The sequence below is a fragment of the Podarcis erhardii genome, assembly GCF_964252035.2.
Source record: "Podarcis erhardii genome assembly, chromosome: Z".
Classification (NCBI taxonomy): Eukaryota; Metazoa; Chordata; class Lepidosauria; order Squamata; family Lacertidae; genus Podarcis; species Podarcis erhardii.
Genome location: NC_138504.1, coordinates 16,764,887 through 16,780,037, shown reverse-complemented (window position 1 = coordinate 16,780,037; position 15,151 = coordinate 16,764,887). Strand labels below are relative to the sequence as shown.

General features: G+C 42.2%; 1 long non-coding RNA gene across 1 annotated transcript; it reads left to right on the top strand.

The window, feature by feature from the left end:
- Positions 1-5,021: 5,021 nt before the first annotated feature.
- LOC309334082 lies at positions 5,022-15,151 on the top strand. Its single transcript, XR_014152853.1, has 3 exons — positions 5,022-5,296; positions 7,027-7,092; positions 15,047-15,151. It is a non-coding gene; the product is annotated as an uncharacterized lncRNA (long non-coding RNA).

Genomic DNA, 15,151 nt, shown 5'->3' with positions numbered 1-15,151 from the left:
TCCTCCCAGCAGGGATCCAATCATGACAGGCATCTCTGATCTCTCCTATTGCTGTATAGGAAACACCAATGCATTTGAGGGATAATCATGTCCCTTCCACCTCTCTCAGCAATCCAATTTATATACGCCACATTGGGGGCGAGGCATGTGGAGCTCATGTCACCAGAAAATACAGATGAAGTGGATGCACTAGTGATAGGAGAGAAATTTGGTTCAGTTTGCATTGTAAATGCACAAGTCCCTAATTCGCACATTCCAAAACACCCTGCAAAATTCTAAATTTTGCTAAGCAGTTCTGCAACCAATAGATGTGTTCAAAAATGATATTTTATTAGGGAAACGTGCTTGCAAAATTTTGTCCATCCTGAGATATTCTCACTGTGAAATGCTGGTTAATTTTTATGAGATTATTTTTTTTTAATCCCAAACCCATTTAGAATTGTGAAGATTGGATTTAGGCTTGGAAACAGTGAGAAACAGAGAGAAATCAAAATTGACAGATCCATCCATCCATACTAATAATGTCTTCAAATTTCCAGTTGGATGATTTTATCTCCTTCTTTGTATACAGTCATTTTAGGTGGCACTTCAAAGCTGTTTGGAAGTTGGCAAAAATGAAACGTGCAATGGTTTACTGAGTGTACTTCTGAAACTGCAGAGGGATTTTCGACCGAGAGCAAAGCTAGCCACTCTGCAATTAGGATGGTTTAGATAAAGTGACTCACAGAAATAGCTCAAGCATTCTTCCCAAAGAAGGACGAATGAATTCTCCTGTGAACAAATTTTTTTCATTGTCCACAAAGATGAATACATGCTGAAGTCTTTGTTTTATTAGAGAAAGTGGGGACTGTTAATAAAACATCAAACATTGCTTGGAGGAGTTTATGATACAAAAAAAAATCTCATTTCATGGAGAGGATTTAAGTTTCTGATTATTCTCTGACGGTGGCGAATTCAAAACTTTGTTTAGATCTTGACAACCACCTAGATCAAAGAGACTGGCTTAAAAGAATGGCACAATTTTCAGTAAAAAAAAAAAAAATACAACAGTAACAAGAAGAATGGTATTTATTAGTGTTAGTTATCCCAGATGCTGGCCTGCATTCTGAACTTCATTGTGTAAAGAGACAAAAGGGTTCAGGTAGCTTCTTTCAAAATAATTAATAACAATCACAGAAGCTTTCAGAGTTCATTAACAGCTTCAGGTCAGAGGAATTTTTATGCAGTTGTGTCTCTGTAGTGGTATGAGAGAATGCTGCCTTATATGAGGTCAGAGAGTCAATCTAGCAAGCTCAGTATTGTCTACTCTGCCAGTGGCACTAGGGTCTCTGGCTGAGGTTCTTCCCCTCATTTGCCAGTAGATTGTTTTACATGAAGATGTCAGGGAATCTAAACCTGTGAATTCAAAGCACTTGTCCCCTTGGGATGATAAAGTTTCCCCACTCCTCCTAGTATACAGCCTAGTATACAAGCTGTACAGGTCAATTCTACAATGTGCTCACATGTCACAGATCAGAAAATCATGGAGTGATAAAATATTCTCTTCACTAAATGGGTGTGGGGATGCTACACATGATCTCCCATCATTGTATGGCATAGCAAATTAGGTAAAGGTAAAGGTAAAGGTAAAGGACCTCTGGACAGTTAAGTCCAGTCAAAGGCGACTATGGGGTTGCATTGCTCATCTCGCTTTCAGGCTGAGGGAGCCGGCGTTTGTCCACAGACAGCTTTCCGGGTCATGTGGCCAGCATGACTAAACTGCTTATGGTGCAACGGAACACCGTGACAGAAACCAGAGTGCATGGAAACGCATTTACCATCCCACCGCAGCGATACCTATTTATCTACTTGCACTAGTGTGCATTCGAACTGCTAGGCTGGCAGGAGCTGGGACAGAGCAACGCGAGCCCATCGTGGGGATTCAAACCGCTGACCTTCTGATCAGCAAGCTCAAGAGGCTCAGTGGTTTAGACCACAGTGCTACCTGTGTCCCTTATAGCAAATTACTGTTTGGTAATTGACCATCTGTATTAGTTAAGAGTGCATGAGAAATGCATATTAGCTCTGCTGTGGTTTCCATATATTAATTGTTGCCCATTTGTATAACAGTCCTTTACATGAAAGCCAGAGAAAAAGATCCTACCAGGAAACTTGGCTCCAGCCTGCTTTTCTTCTGCCCATTACATGAAGGAAGGGGATGTGCTGCTTTGCTCCCATCCTGCTGAAGACCCAAGAGGAAGAGAAGGTGGGGGAAAGAGACTCTTAGACTTTTCCAATTCTAACTTCCCCTAGAACTTAAGTTCAATTCTTCTCCATACCAGATTGCATTTGACATATGCATAATGTGGCTCCAAAGGTCTATATGTCGTCCAGGACCAGCCCAAGACATTTTGGCACCTGAGGTATACCCCAGAATGGTGTCCCCATTTTGAAGCAGTGAGGGAAGATCTACACCAGAAACAAGGGGGGGGGGAGAGAAATATAAACATAGGGATCTGCTGCCCCTGTTGATCCTGCCTCATGATGCAGTCACCTCAGCTTGCCTCATGGGTAGGGTTGCCACATTTCAAAAAGTAAAAACCAGGACACCCCAAAGTTGCCTTTCAGAATTTGTCAATTCTGCTTTTGAAATCCCAGTAATGTCTGGGGAAATCTCACCCTACTCATGGGTGGGCTGGCCCTGATGTCATCACACCATTCCAGCCCACCTCACTGCTTAAGAAAGGGAGAAGGAACTGTAAATAGTGATAGCTGATAGTACTTGATAGTATATGATCTGATGAACCCTGTGCTCATTGCTTTTTGTTTCTGACATTAAAAAGTCAAGTTTGCTGGTGGTGTTCTTACTTTTATTTTTTAAAGGAAGCTGTGAATTAATCATATCAAACTTTCCAGGGGTGAGATGGCAACCTCAGGCTGCAGGTGCCAGAGAGCAGGAAGTAGCAGCACGATGCTGGAGGACAGAGCTGTCTGTGCTGTGTGGCCTGCCATGTTTCCTCTACATGTTAGCCTAGTGCCCTCAATGGTGGTGGTGAATACTGTCCCATTTACCAGCGCTGAAGTTTTAGTTATGAGTCCAGCTGGTTTCTGTACACACTATAAGGAGGTTCTTGCCCCTTGCCCAAGGCGGGAAAATGTAAATTTTACAGGGAGCATCACATTCCACTGATGCCAGAAGCAGCTCATTGAGTGGCACAGAGACATTACACTACCTTCTTGGCACTGTTGCTTACCAAGAGGATGAGGTGGCAGGAAGATTGGTGTGGTGTCAACATACCAGCAGGAGGGCTGAAAAGGGTCCACCTGTGTGTTTGCACCACACCAACCTCCCCTAGCTCCTCACCCCTATCCCTCCAGGTAAACAACAGTGACTTAACCCCCGAGGAAGCGAGCACAGTATCTCCATCCAACCCAAAAGTTATTTCTGATTGATGAAAGTCAAGTAGGCCTGGGCACAGAAATCCAGTGCTTATGCTCCTTGTCTGTTCTGATAGTATTCTTATCTTATGTACAACAGTCATACATCATTTCCTTCTGGTTGCAAATATCTGAATGATAGCCTATGTTCAGCATATGAAATTTTGCTTTCTCCATGCTTCCATCCCTTTCAGCTGGTTAAAAAATAGCTCCCAAGCTAATATATTTAGTGCTAACATCTGTACATCAGATGAAAGGCAACCCAAAGTCAAGATGAGTAAGTACAAAGGTTGCCTCACTAGCAAAATGGGGCCATCAAATAATTCTCTGCAATCAGTTCCATTAAACATGTTTACTGTCAGGTTTTGTACAGAGGTTTAGCTGATCCTGCATGTGCACACGCACATAGACATGCGCATCAAGAAGTGTAACAGGGACAAGAAGAACCCATAAATCTTACAGATATAAATGCCTGGGCTTTAGCTATCCTATGAACTGAATCAAATGTTATGGTCTGTGAATACACTTTGAAAAAGAGCTACATAAGTTAATTTGCCACAAAATAAAACGAGAGAGGGTGAGAGGGAGAGAATTTCTTCAAGATGGAAAATTGCTTTTGTTGGCAGTTCTCACCAATAGTTTGCAGATTAAAACACACATGGGCAAGTACCTATTGCCTATTTAAAAATATCTGATCAACAATATTGCATGCACGGAGCTGTTCTCTCAGTGCAGATTCCATATTTAGATTTGTGGTGTTTTTATTTTCAGGAAGCCTTTACAGGAACCTTGAGGAAGATATTTGTTTTTTGTTTTTTTAATAATATTTATTAAATTTTGTTTGACAATAAATATATATAAAAACATATCAATTTCAGATATCATCATTTCATAGACATCCTTGGACTTCCTCACGCCTCTTGTTCCTACTCTCTAGACTCAAAAGTTTTACCAGCAAATTATTAACTTAATTTAGTTTATCTAATTAAAATTTCCCAATATTCAAATCTCAAATTTAATCTTTTAGATTTCTTTTGTCAAAGGTTAATTATAGGATACCATTTATCCACAATTTATCTTATTTTTCAATTACATTGACTTTTATACATAAAGGTTATTAATTTGTTAGAGCCTTGATGTTACAGATCTTACATTTTTCTTAACATTCATACAGTTTACAATGCTTTTGCAGATAGTCTTTAAACTTCTTCCAGTTCTCCTCCTCCAATTCTTCTCCCTGGTCTCGGATTCCCTTGAGGAAGATATTTGAAAGGGGTAACAGTATGGGCAGTGGAGGCTGGTCAGTCCAGCACACACTGTTCAGGGCATGTCACTGCATACCAGCTTCCTCCTGCTGAGTCTCAGAGTTGCCCTTGTAGAACTCAGGAAGGAGTAATAATAATAATAATAATTTTTATATATACCCCGCCCTCCCCAGCCAAGGCTGGGCTCAGGGCGGCTAACAAGCAATAATAAAAACAAGTTGAATGAATACAACTTATAAATAAGATTAAAATACAACATTAAAATATTGAAACATTAAAATACTAAAATGCAGCCTCATCACAGGAGGAGATAGGAAAAAGGAAAAAGAAAGAGGGGAAGGGAATCAAATTGGCTCCAAGCCAAAGGCCAGGCGGAACAACTCTGTCTTACAGGCCTGCGGAAAGAAATCAGATCCTGCAGGGCCCTGGTCTCATGAGGCAGAGCGTCCCACCAGGCCGGAGCCAGAGTTGAAAAGGCCCTGGCTCTGGTTGAAGCTAATCTAACTTCCTTAGGGCCCAGGACCACTAGGGTGTATTAGTTGGCTCTGCCTCTCATTGACTCCAGTTCCATCTACCACTGGGGTCCCTGCCTTCCCAGCACCAGCCACCGCAGAGTAAGAGACTCATGGCTATTCTCTTTCCCGCTACCAAACGTTCCTCTCGCAAGCAGGCCTGGGCTTATATTTTCATCAGCTTGACTCCCATTATTCTGCGCCTCTATTACGGCCTAATAATCATGTTTGGAATCTTGCATGCGCTAATTGTACTGCTAAAGTCTGACACCTGGATTTTATTCCTTGCGTCAGAGAAGAGTAAAACTAATCAGACAGTTTCTGATAATTAAGGCAGGGACAAGACTTTATCTCGGCTTCCCATCCATCACTTTCCAGGTGCTCATCCTTTCAAATCTGCTCCGTCTCTTGGCGGTAATTTCTCAAAGCTTGTCTCGATTAGAACAAAATATGTGTGCATCTTAGTTTTAAATTAGCTAACAAGGTGTAATCTGAATGCTGATGGCACAGTGCCCAGTTGGCACTATGGGAATTGTGAAAAATGGAAAACAATCCAGGGGATATCCCTGGGGTCGCCAATGTGTTGCCCTCCAGATTATGTTGAACTAAAACTCCCATCACCCCCATCCATATTTTTTTTTTAAAGTTCTCAATATTTTAGTGTTAATTTCTCCTTGTATACACATTTTGGGCATGCATTTTTTGTGTAATAGACATGTTTTTGCAACACAGTTTCCCCTAATATGACACATTTTAGTATGCTATTTTTATGCACACTTTATCCTAACATATGCAATCATTATAATACAACTTATTAGTTACTTTTTACCATTGCATCCCAATCCAACTGACAATAATCCATAAATAACACACAGCATAAAAAAGCATAGGGAAAAAAATCTAAAATGCATACATATTTTTTTAAAGGCAGGATTACAGCATCTAATGAAGGCCATAGATAATTAAAAGCCAAGGACCTGGTGACGAAGAATTTTTATTTTTTTTCTGACTCCTATATATATATGTTAAGGAAATTCTTAAGGAAATCAGCCCTGAGTGCTCACTGGAAGGACAGATCCTGAAACTGAGACTCCAATACTTTGGCCACCTCATGAGAAGAGAAGACTCCCTGGAAAAGACCCTGATGTTGGGAAAGACTGAGGGCACAAGGAGAAGGGGACGACAGAGGACGAGATGGTTGGATAGTGTTCTCGAAGCTACCAGCATGAGTTTGACCAAACTGCGGGAGGCAGTGGAAGACAGGAGTGCCTGGCGTACTCTGGTCCATGGGGTCACGAAGAGTCGGACACGACTAAACGACTAAACAACAAAATATATCTAGTGAGCATTAGGTGAGTTTCCTTGGGGAGAGCATTCCACAAGTGTAGAGCTACCACAGAAAAGACCCATTCTTGTGTGCCTCCATCCAGACCTCCCAGGAGGATCCACACCATGAAGGCACTTAGGTGATGATCACAGGGTCCAGGTCATTTCATTTGGGAAATGGCAGTCCTGAGCCACACAAGGCTTTAAAGGTCAAAGCCTACACATATTACTTAGTTGGAGGAATTGAAAAATTCAGAGAAGTTGAATTTCAAAGGATGGCTATTATTTCACATATTGTTTTGGAAAATGTGAATTAGTTCTCCTTTAAATATGAACTGAATTGAATTTCTTACCCATCCTTCATGGCCACCAAATTATGATCTGAATTTGGAAAGGTTTGCACAAGTGAAATATCTAAGTGAAATACATCTTTAACATTCTGATAATTAGATTTCCAACATCTCTCAAGGCAGAAGGTCTAGCGAAAGTGTGTGTTTATTTTCTAGTTATTCTTCTGATTCAATTTCTTCTGGTAGAAAGAAATTGCAGTTGATGCTAATCTGTACCTACATGTAAGTATACTTTGCATTTCTTCGAGTAACAAATAGAATTGGGACTATTTCGAAACTTGCAGAGAGAATTCTATTTTTAACTTCAAGCCTTTTGCCATGGTAAATGCATATAAATGGACCTATTAATGAACACCAAGCTGGTGTGTGTATGTGTGCGTGTGTGGCTTAAGGGTATCATGAGTTCACTGTACATTTATGTATATAGCTTCATCCTTTAAGTCAAGAAAAGAAGGACCCAAAGATGTCAAAACATATATTATTTCTGCAATTTAACACAAGTTTAATATTATTATTATTATTATTATTATTATTATTATTATTATTATTATACTCCACCCGTCTGGCTGGGTTTCCCCAGCACTCTAGGCGGCTTCCAACATAATATTAAAAATACAATAAAATATCAAACATTAAAAACTTCCCTAAATAGCATTGATTTCAGATGTCTTCTAAAAGTCAAATAGTTGTTTATTTCCTTGACATCTGATGGAAGGGTGCTCCACAGGGCGGGTGCCACTACTGAGAAGGCCCTCAGAATGCAAGCATAAGAATACTAATGTGAGATGCAGTTATATTTCAGACTAGTGTACACAGTTTCCCCAGCAGCTTCAGGCTGCCCTTTTTACCACCGAGTGATAACTCCAAATGTATCCAAAGTGGATGGAAGTCAATACATTGATAAGGATGCTTAGTGTACTTTTCAACACTTCAAAAATGGAACAAATACATTATTTTAGTAAAACTAGAACCTCTGAGCCACTAGATTTGTATGTAATAGACTATTTAAGATTCTGAGTGCCAGTCACAAAATAGTGGGGTGGATGGGTGGAGAGGTATAACACAAAATGGTTGTCACATCTGCTAGAGACAGGGACACAAAAGGCGCATGCCCTCCCATCAGCCACCTGCTACTAGGAGGAAAAGGCACCTATATAGCTGCTACTACACTTGCTCAGAAAGAGAAACTATTTGCATTTCTCCACTCAGAAGGGAGGATGGGTCCTGCCACATTTAAGGGGGCATGTTCAGTGTAGGAAAGGCCCAGCAGGGAGACGGTCTTGGGTGTTTGCAAGGAGATATTCACTAAAGCCTTCTATGGGATTTTTGGGAGGCACTTGTGAGTATGCTGGCACTGACGGGTGTCACATTAGTTACCCTTGCAAAATTCTGAAGGTAATTTTATATTGATTTTTAATCAGGGAAAAAAATGTTTGAGAGCACATATGGAAAATGAATTACATCCATGAACATGGATTGGAGAAACTTGCAGCGCCACAATCTATCATGGGGCAATCTTTCTGGCACCTCATCAGTAGCTGCTCCCAGACTCTCAAACTCCCTCCCTGGAGAAGCTACACTTGCTCCTTCCTTCTTGTCTTTCTGCTGGCAGGTGAAGATCTCCTTCTTCCAGCAGGCTTTTGGGCACTGAATGTTTTTAAGAAAAGGGCTGGTGTCATGCTGTTTTTATTGTAATTGTTTATATGTTTTAAACAGTGTGTGCGAGAGAGAATTCTAATTCTATTAAAGTTTAATGATGTTTAGTTATTGTTTTTCCAATATTATTTCGATGTGTTTGGAGATTCATGTTTTTATCAGTAAGTCACCTTGAGTCCCATCAGGGAAAAAGGTGGAGTGTAAATAAATATATATTGGTGATAATATTATCTATATTCTAATCTGCATATAAGTCTGGCAGGTGTAGATCAGGCCAGCTAGCATCCAGAAACTGAATGCCTAAAATACCCCTAGCACCTGTATGCATCCTGGCTCACAAATTCTTTGGAAACATGGAGCATGAGCTATATTTGGTGAATTGTGGTCTCATAACATAATTATGACATGATACATCACTCACACAGTCACCATGGCAACAATAACAACAAAAACCTCACCCACATCCATACACCTCAGCTCTTTGATTACGAGATTCAAAGAGAGAATTGGCTTGGCAGAAACTTTGCAACTCACCTTTCACAACCTTTGAACCACTTTCGTAATTGGACAGATAAATAGTGAGACTGGAAATTGGAGCTGTTAGCTCATATGTCTTGTCTTCAAACAATTATCACTTGTTCTAAATTGCACAAAGGCAGAGCATGTGTTTTGTACAATTCTCTCACACCTGTTCTCAATTCCAAATGGTAAAACATGGATCCTTTGTAATTAATTGTTGAGGGTTTTAAGAGCTCCCCCTCACCTTTCTCTGCTATTAGACTTCAGGGTCTAATAACCACAATCCAGCATATATCTTTCCAAATGACTTCAGCTGTAGATTATTACTACCTTCAAGGAGTGATTTGTCTCTTCCTCACTTTGCAGCTAATTTCCTTCCATGCTAAAGGCTCCTGTGTTCTGACCCATAGCCTCTAAATTGTCAGATTCATTGATGTGCAATGTGTCCAATTCATTATCTATATGTCTAAACAGATGGAGATGGTATAGTTTTCCATGCATACTTACCGACCTTCCAAGTGTCCCTATTTTCCAGGGACATCCCTGATTTAGAGAAGCTGTCCCGGTTTCTGATTTGATCCCAGAATGTCTCACTTTTCCTTAGGATGTCCCTATTTTCATTGGAGAAATGATGGGAGGTTATGGAATTACCCAACCTCCAAGTTGTCTGAAAGCAATCCTATATAGGGAAGAGTGTTTTTTTAATGTTTAATGTTTTATTAAGTTGTGTGGGGTATAAATAGTAAAATTATTATTATGGAATGGGACATCCCTGTTTTCATCAGAGAAATGTTGGAAGGTATGTACTTATATTCCCAAAAGCCTTTGGGCTATTCCACCTAATATAGAAAATTCCAGCTTCCATTTTCTCCTCCCTCCTAGGATCATGTGGACAGGCTTGCTTGAACCTCATGTAAAGAGGACTTATAGCCCTTCAGATGTTGCTGAACTACAACTTCCATCACTCCTAGCTCTTGGCCATGTTTGCTGGGGCTGGTGGGAATATTAGTTCAGCAGCACCTGAAGATCTAAAGCTTCTACACACCTTATGTAGTGCTCTGTTGGCACTTATTATATTGCTGCTTCCCTCTAACTGTGCTAGTTTCTTTAGGTTGTCTCATCCTGCATTTTCTAGTGAATCTGATCCTGCATTTTCTAGTGCAGCTACAGTAGAAGTGAGGAACGTGTGGCTCCCCAGATGGGAAAGTTCCCATCAGCCCCAGCTAACGTGGCCAATGTTCAGGGTGGTTGTAGTTTGGCACTTTCTGAGGTCCACAAGTTCCCCACCCTTGGCATACAGACTTCTCAACCTGAAAGATCTTTTCAATTCATCTCAACAAACCTGCTCCTTAAATGACATCATGAGGCAGGAATGGGGAACCTGTGGTTTTCCAGATGTCCCAGCCAGCATGGCTGATGATCGAAGATGATGGGCACTGTGGTTCCTTCCATGAAGGCATCTTCTGTTTTCAAGGGCTTTGTGGGTGCGTCACAATATATGTGATGCAAGCCTTTGTGGGTCGCCTGTGAACTGGAGTGTGTGGTTCTTCTCGATCCACTCCTACAGAAATCACTTACCTGGAGTTAAGACTAAATATTTGGTGCTCCAGTAAGCTCTTTCTTACACCCAGCTCTGTTCATAATTAGCCTTTTTTTTCCAGAACAGAGAACCTTTGGGGAAACTCATGGCATTTCTCTAAGAAAACTCAAATATGTTCCACCCTGGGGGAACTCATCCCTTTCTGACAGTCTCGTCTTCCAAAGCAAATTTTACCCTTCTAAAGGAAGAGGAAAGAACCTGAAGCAGGGAGGATTGGCTGGTGACAGCAGAGACCTTGTAAGATTTGTTGGGATGCATAGAAACTGCATTTTCCAAGACTCCATGGCCCAGTTAAATGAATTCAGACATTGCAAATTAAAATTCTGCCTTAATCGAAACACTGGTCCTTCTGGCTCAGTATTGCCGACACTGAACTTGTACAGGCTCTCCTGGGTTTCAGACAGGATTCTTGTTCATATCTATCTGTAAATGCACATACTTGGAATAGAAGAAAGTATTTGTGAACAAAAGCCAAAGGGTGGAGGGTACTGATATTTTATTTATGGTTCTTGGTGGATTCCTGAATGCTCTGGAGGACTTTCCAGTGGATAGGAACAGGTAATCCGAACAAGGCTCTTGTCTCATTGTGTAATGGTGAGTTGAGAAGGGCTGTTGAATTAATAAAATCATAGAATTGTAGAGTTGGAAGGGACTTCAAGGTTCATCTAGTCCAACCCCCTGTAATACAGGAATCTCTGTTGATCAATTCCTGAGTGTGGTCTCTGATGCTGCAAGGCCTGCAATGCTCCCTGAAATTCTAATGAACTATGGCCAATGAAGTAGGCTAGGTGGTCACTAGAGCTCAAGTGGCATAGGTTCCTGTTCCAAGGTGACTAAGCCTTGGTTAAAGCACATAATTGCACCTATCATGTGACAATAAATGCAGCAAAGAAGTCCTGTTTTTCTGCGTCTGCTGCATCCTCAAGTAATAGCACCCAGCAGAGGTTTTGCTGGTTGTTTGAAACTTGTTCTTAGCTGCTGGTCAAGGCAAGCATCTGGGGGCAATGGAAGACTGCTGTGATCATCTGGCCCACCATGTTGAGGATAAAATTTACTGACTCTGTGATGATTCAGAGGCTACCATTACTGTTGCAATTTCAGTGGAGGTGTCCAATGCTGCCTCAACCTGGGATGCAGCTACTTATTTTTGCCTCCACCCAATGGGGCTTAGGGAGAGAACCTGAAGACAGCCTCCTGCAAAAGAGTGAGGGCTAAACCTCCTTTCTCTGTGTGGCATCCCCTAAAGGCCTAGGTATTCAGGCCTGTTCAATTTTCCTCCACAACCCTTATCTCCTCCAGTTCCCCTCCCCTCCAATCTAGCTGAAGTCTTGTAACTGGCCTTCCCTCTCCTACCATAATGTTTTATTATGTTTTTATATATGTTGGAGGTCCCCCAGAGTGGCTGGGGCAACCCAGTCATATGCATGTGGTATAAATAGTAAAATAATGATTATGGAATAGGCCATCCCTATTTTCATTGGAGAAATGTTGGCGGGTGTGTGGGTCATGAAAGTTACCCATGAAACAATGCAGCCTTCAGTCTGGAAGATAAAGTTCCCATATAAAATTTCATGTATTTCACATTTCAATGATGTCCATCCCCCCCACCGCACCCCGCTTTAAGTGTTTTAAAATATTATTACCTGCCCTGAGCCTTCAGATTGATATCAGGTTAAGAATTGTAATTCCATAAGTAATGAAATTATGTGCTGTGGCTTAGTAGATATTCCAAACAGATATTAATTTCCTTTCAAGAAAAGGAAGGGATTTACTGTACTGGAAAACCCTCTGGTCCCACTTGCACCTCTGCTAAATCCTCAGGAGGGAAACGATTCGTTACATTCGTGTCTATACTAATAGTGTGCAAAGGTCTCATAGTCCTGGCAATAATGCACTCAATTAAATTTAGATTACTTATTTCTCCAGCAAAGTGACTCAAGGAAGATGCCAAAATGGGAAGGGCGGCTTGTCTGTGCATCTGTTGTAAGAAACTGAAAATGACACAATGTCAATTAGCTTTCAAGCTGCACGGCACATCAAATAATTAGATAAGGAATTAGACGAGGCCAAATTGAATCTCTTTCAATCACTGATAAAGGACTCTTGGGTTTCTTTTGAGGGGGGGGCTTTAAAAATTGATTGCAACAAGACAGGCGCTCATGTGAAGAAGCAAAAACTTTTTTGAAGCAGTTGTTTCAAAGTTCTGTAATTCTCTTCACTGGGTTAAGAATATGACTCTAAAAGAGATCTGCTTCACACCAGATAATCCCAAGAGGTTTTCTTTCCATACTCGCCAGAGAGCAAATAGATACAGGACAGAAGGCAGAGACTACCCACTGGTTCTTTGCTTTGCTTTATAATATATTTTTATATGAAAAGTAAAGAAGCAGGTCATGATATAAGAGTCAAAGGAAGATTGATGTGGCTTCCACCAGTATTCATGCATCAAAGGAATATGCTTCTCAGTGAATCAAACATGGGCCTGCCTCCTGAGTGTTTCCAAGAAGTTGGCCAAAAGAGTGAAATATCTACCCAGTGTACTTCAACCAACTTTTATGCAAGCCACCATCTCCAGTCTAGTGCCATAAATATGTTTTCAACTAGACCTCCCATCATCACTGGTCATTTGCCAAGCTGTTCACTGGGGCTGATGGAAACTGGAGCCCAAAACACATGTAGGGCATCAGGCTGGGGAAGCTTGATGCAAACAAATGGGTCTATGTTCCAGTTCATATGTTTTGCAGATGGTGAAATGCTTAAAGTGACAGAGGCGTGGCATCCTTCCTCTGTACTAGACCAGGGGTCGGCAAACTAAGGCCCGGGGGCTGGATGCAGCCCTCCAGGCTCTTAAATCCGGCCCACGGACCTTGTCGTCCGCTCAGTCAGTCCCCATATGCTGCAGACACCTCACCGCACGGGGAATGACTTCCGCGATGCTGGCATGGCTTATGGGCGGGCAGCGACGCTGGCACAGCTTTGGATTGGCTGCAGGAACTTCCTGCAGCCAATCCGAAGCCTCGCCACCCGCGGCTGAGGTAAACCTGGTGCGGCCATGGATGGAGAGGTGAGCGGGCGGGCGGCGGGTCTGGGCCACGCCATGGTCATCATGACGGGCGTATCGTGGGGCTTCAACTGGAGCTTGGCGTGTCTGCTGGCCCTGAGCCTGGCACTTGGCTCGGCGCTGCTGCTGGTGGCGCGCTCGGTGGCTGCACTGGAGCAGCTGGAGGGTGAGCTGTGTGCTGCCTTCCTGGTGCTCCATGTGCGTGGCCTGCCCGCCGACCTGGCCTTGGATGATGGGCCGCAGTCTATGGTGCATGCCACCTGGGAGCTCCACGGGGACGTTCCAATGGAGCGGCTGCTGCTCATCAACAACCAGTGAGCAGGTGGTTCCAAGACGTGCTCCTGAGTGTGTGCAGAGTGCGTTCCTCCTCCAGATCCGGAGGCAGCTGTGGGACCGGCTTGCAAGGTATTTATATTTTTCAAAATATAGTCCAGCCCTCCACAAGGTCTGAGGGACAGTGGACCAGCCCCCTGATGAAAATGTTTGCTGACCCCGGTACTAGACACTTAAATAATGTATGACAGAACATAAGCACATAAGAAAAGCTTGCTGGGTCATGCCAATGGCCCATCTAGCCCAGCATCTGGTTCTCACAGTGGAAAATCAGATGCCCATGGGAACACCATAAGAACTCAAGCATAAGGGCACTCTCCCCTCCTGTGCTTTCCAGCACCTTGCCTCCAACCATGAAGACAGAGCATAGCCATAATGGTTAGTATAGACTGATAGCCTTATCTTCCATGAAATGGTCCAGTCCTCTAAACCTGCACTAGAATGACTTTTATGTCACGTGGAAACTCACATACAATGCAGAAATCAACAGTTAGGGAAACTTCGAGAAAATGGAATACACTTCCATGTGGATGCAGGATCTGACAAGAACATTCAAAAAAGGCATAGTCCACCCAGCCATATCACTCCACTCTCGTGACATTTGGGGGATAAAGAAGTTCTCAGCTTGACTGTTTTTCTACTTATGATTTAAGGACCTACATTTTGTCAAGTCGGTCACTGGTTCATTTTTTCCAGGCCCTCTTTGTGAGCCTTCCTTCTTCAAATATATAGCTTGATTTACATGCCCCCAAATGGTGCATGCATAGATTTCTCCACTGATTCATATAGATGAGGCAGTTTTTGAGAGAATATCCATCACTCCCATATGGACAGCAAGTTGCTGAATGCTGACAAACATAGTTCTCCGTGTATGGGGATGACAGCTCTGTCTGCCCTTTGTTTGACTAGGTTGGCTGATAAGCAGTTCCTATAGGCTCCTCCAAATGAAAACAACAGCTTCCTAAATGAGAAGCTGAATGCTGACTGGGTTTTGCTTTCTCTCACAGTCATGTTTCAGCATCTATTAACTGTCAGAAGGTGAACTGAATCACGGCTCTTCAATTCCCTGGCACAAGCAGAACATGGTTTTCTAGTAGCTCATATGAAACAAT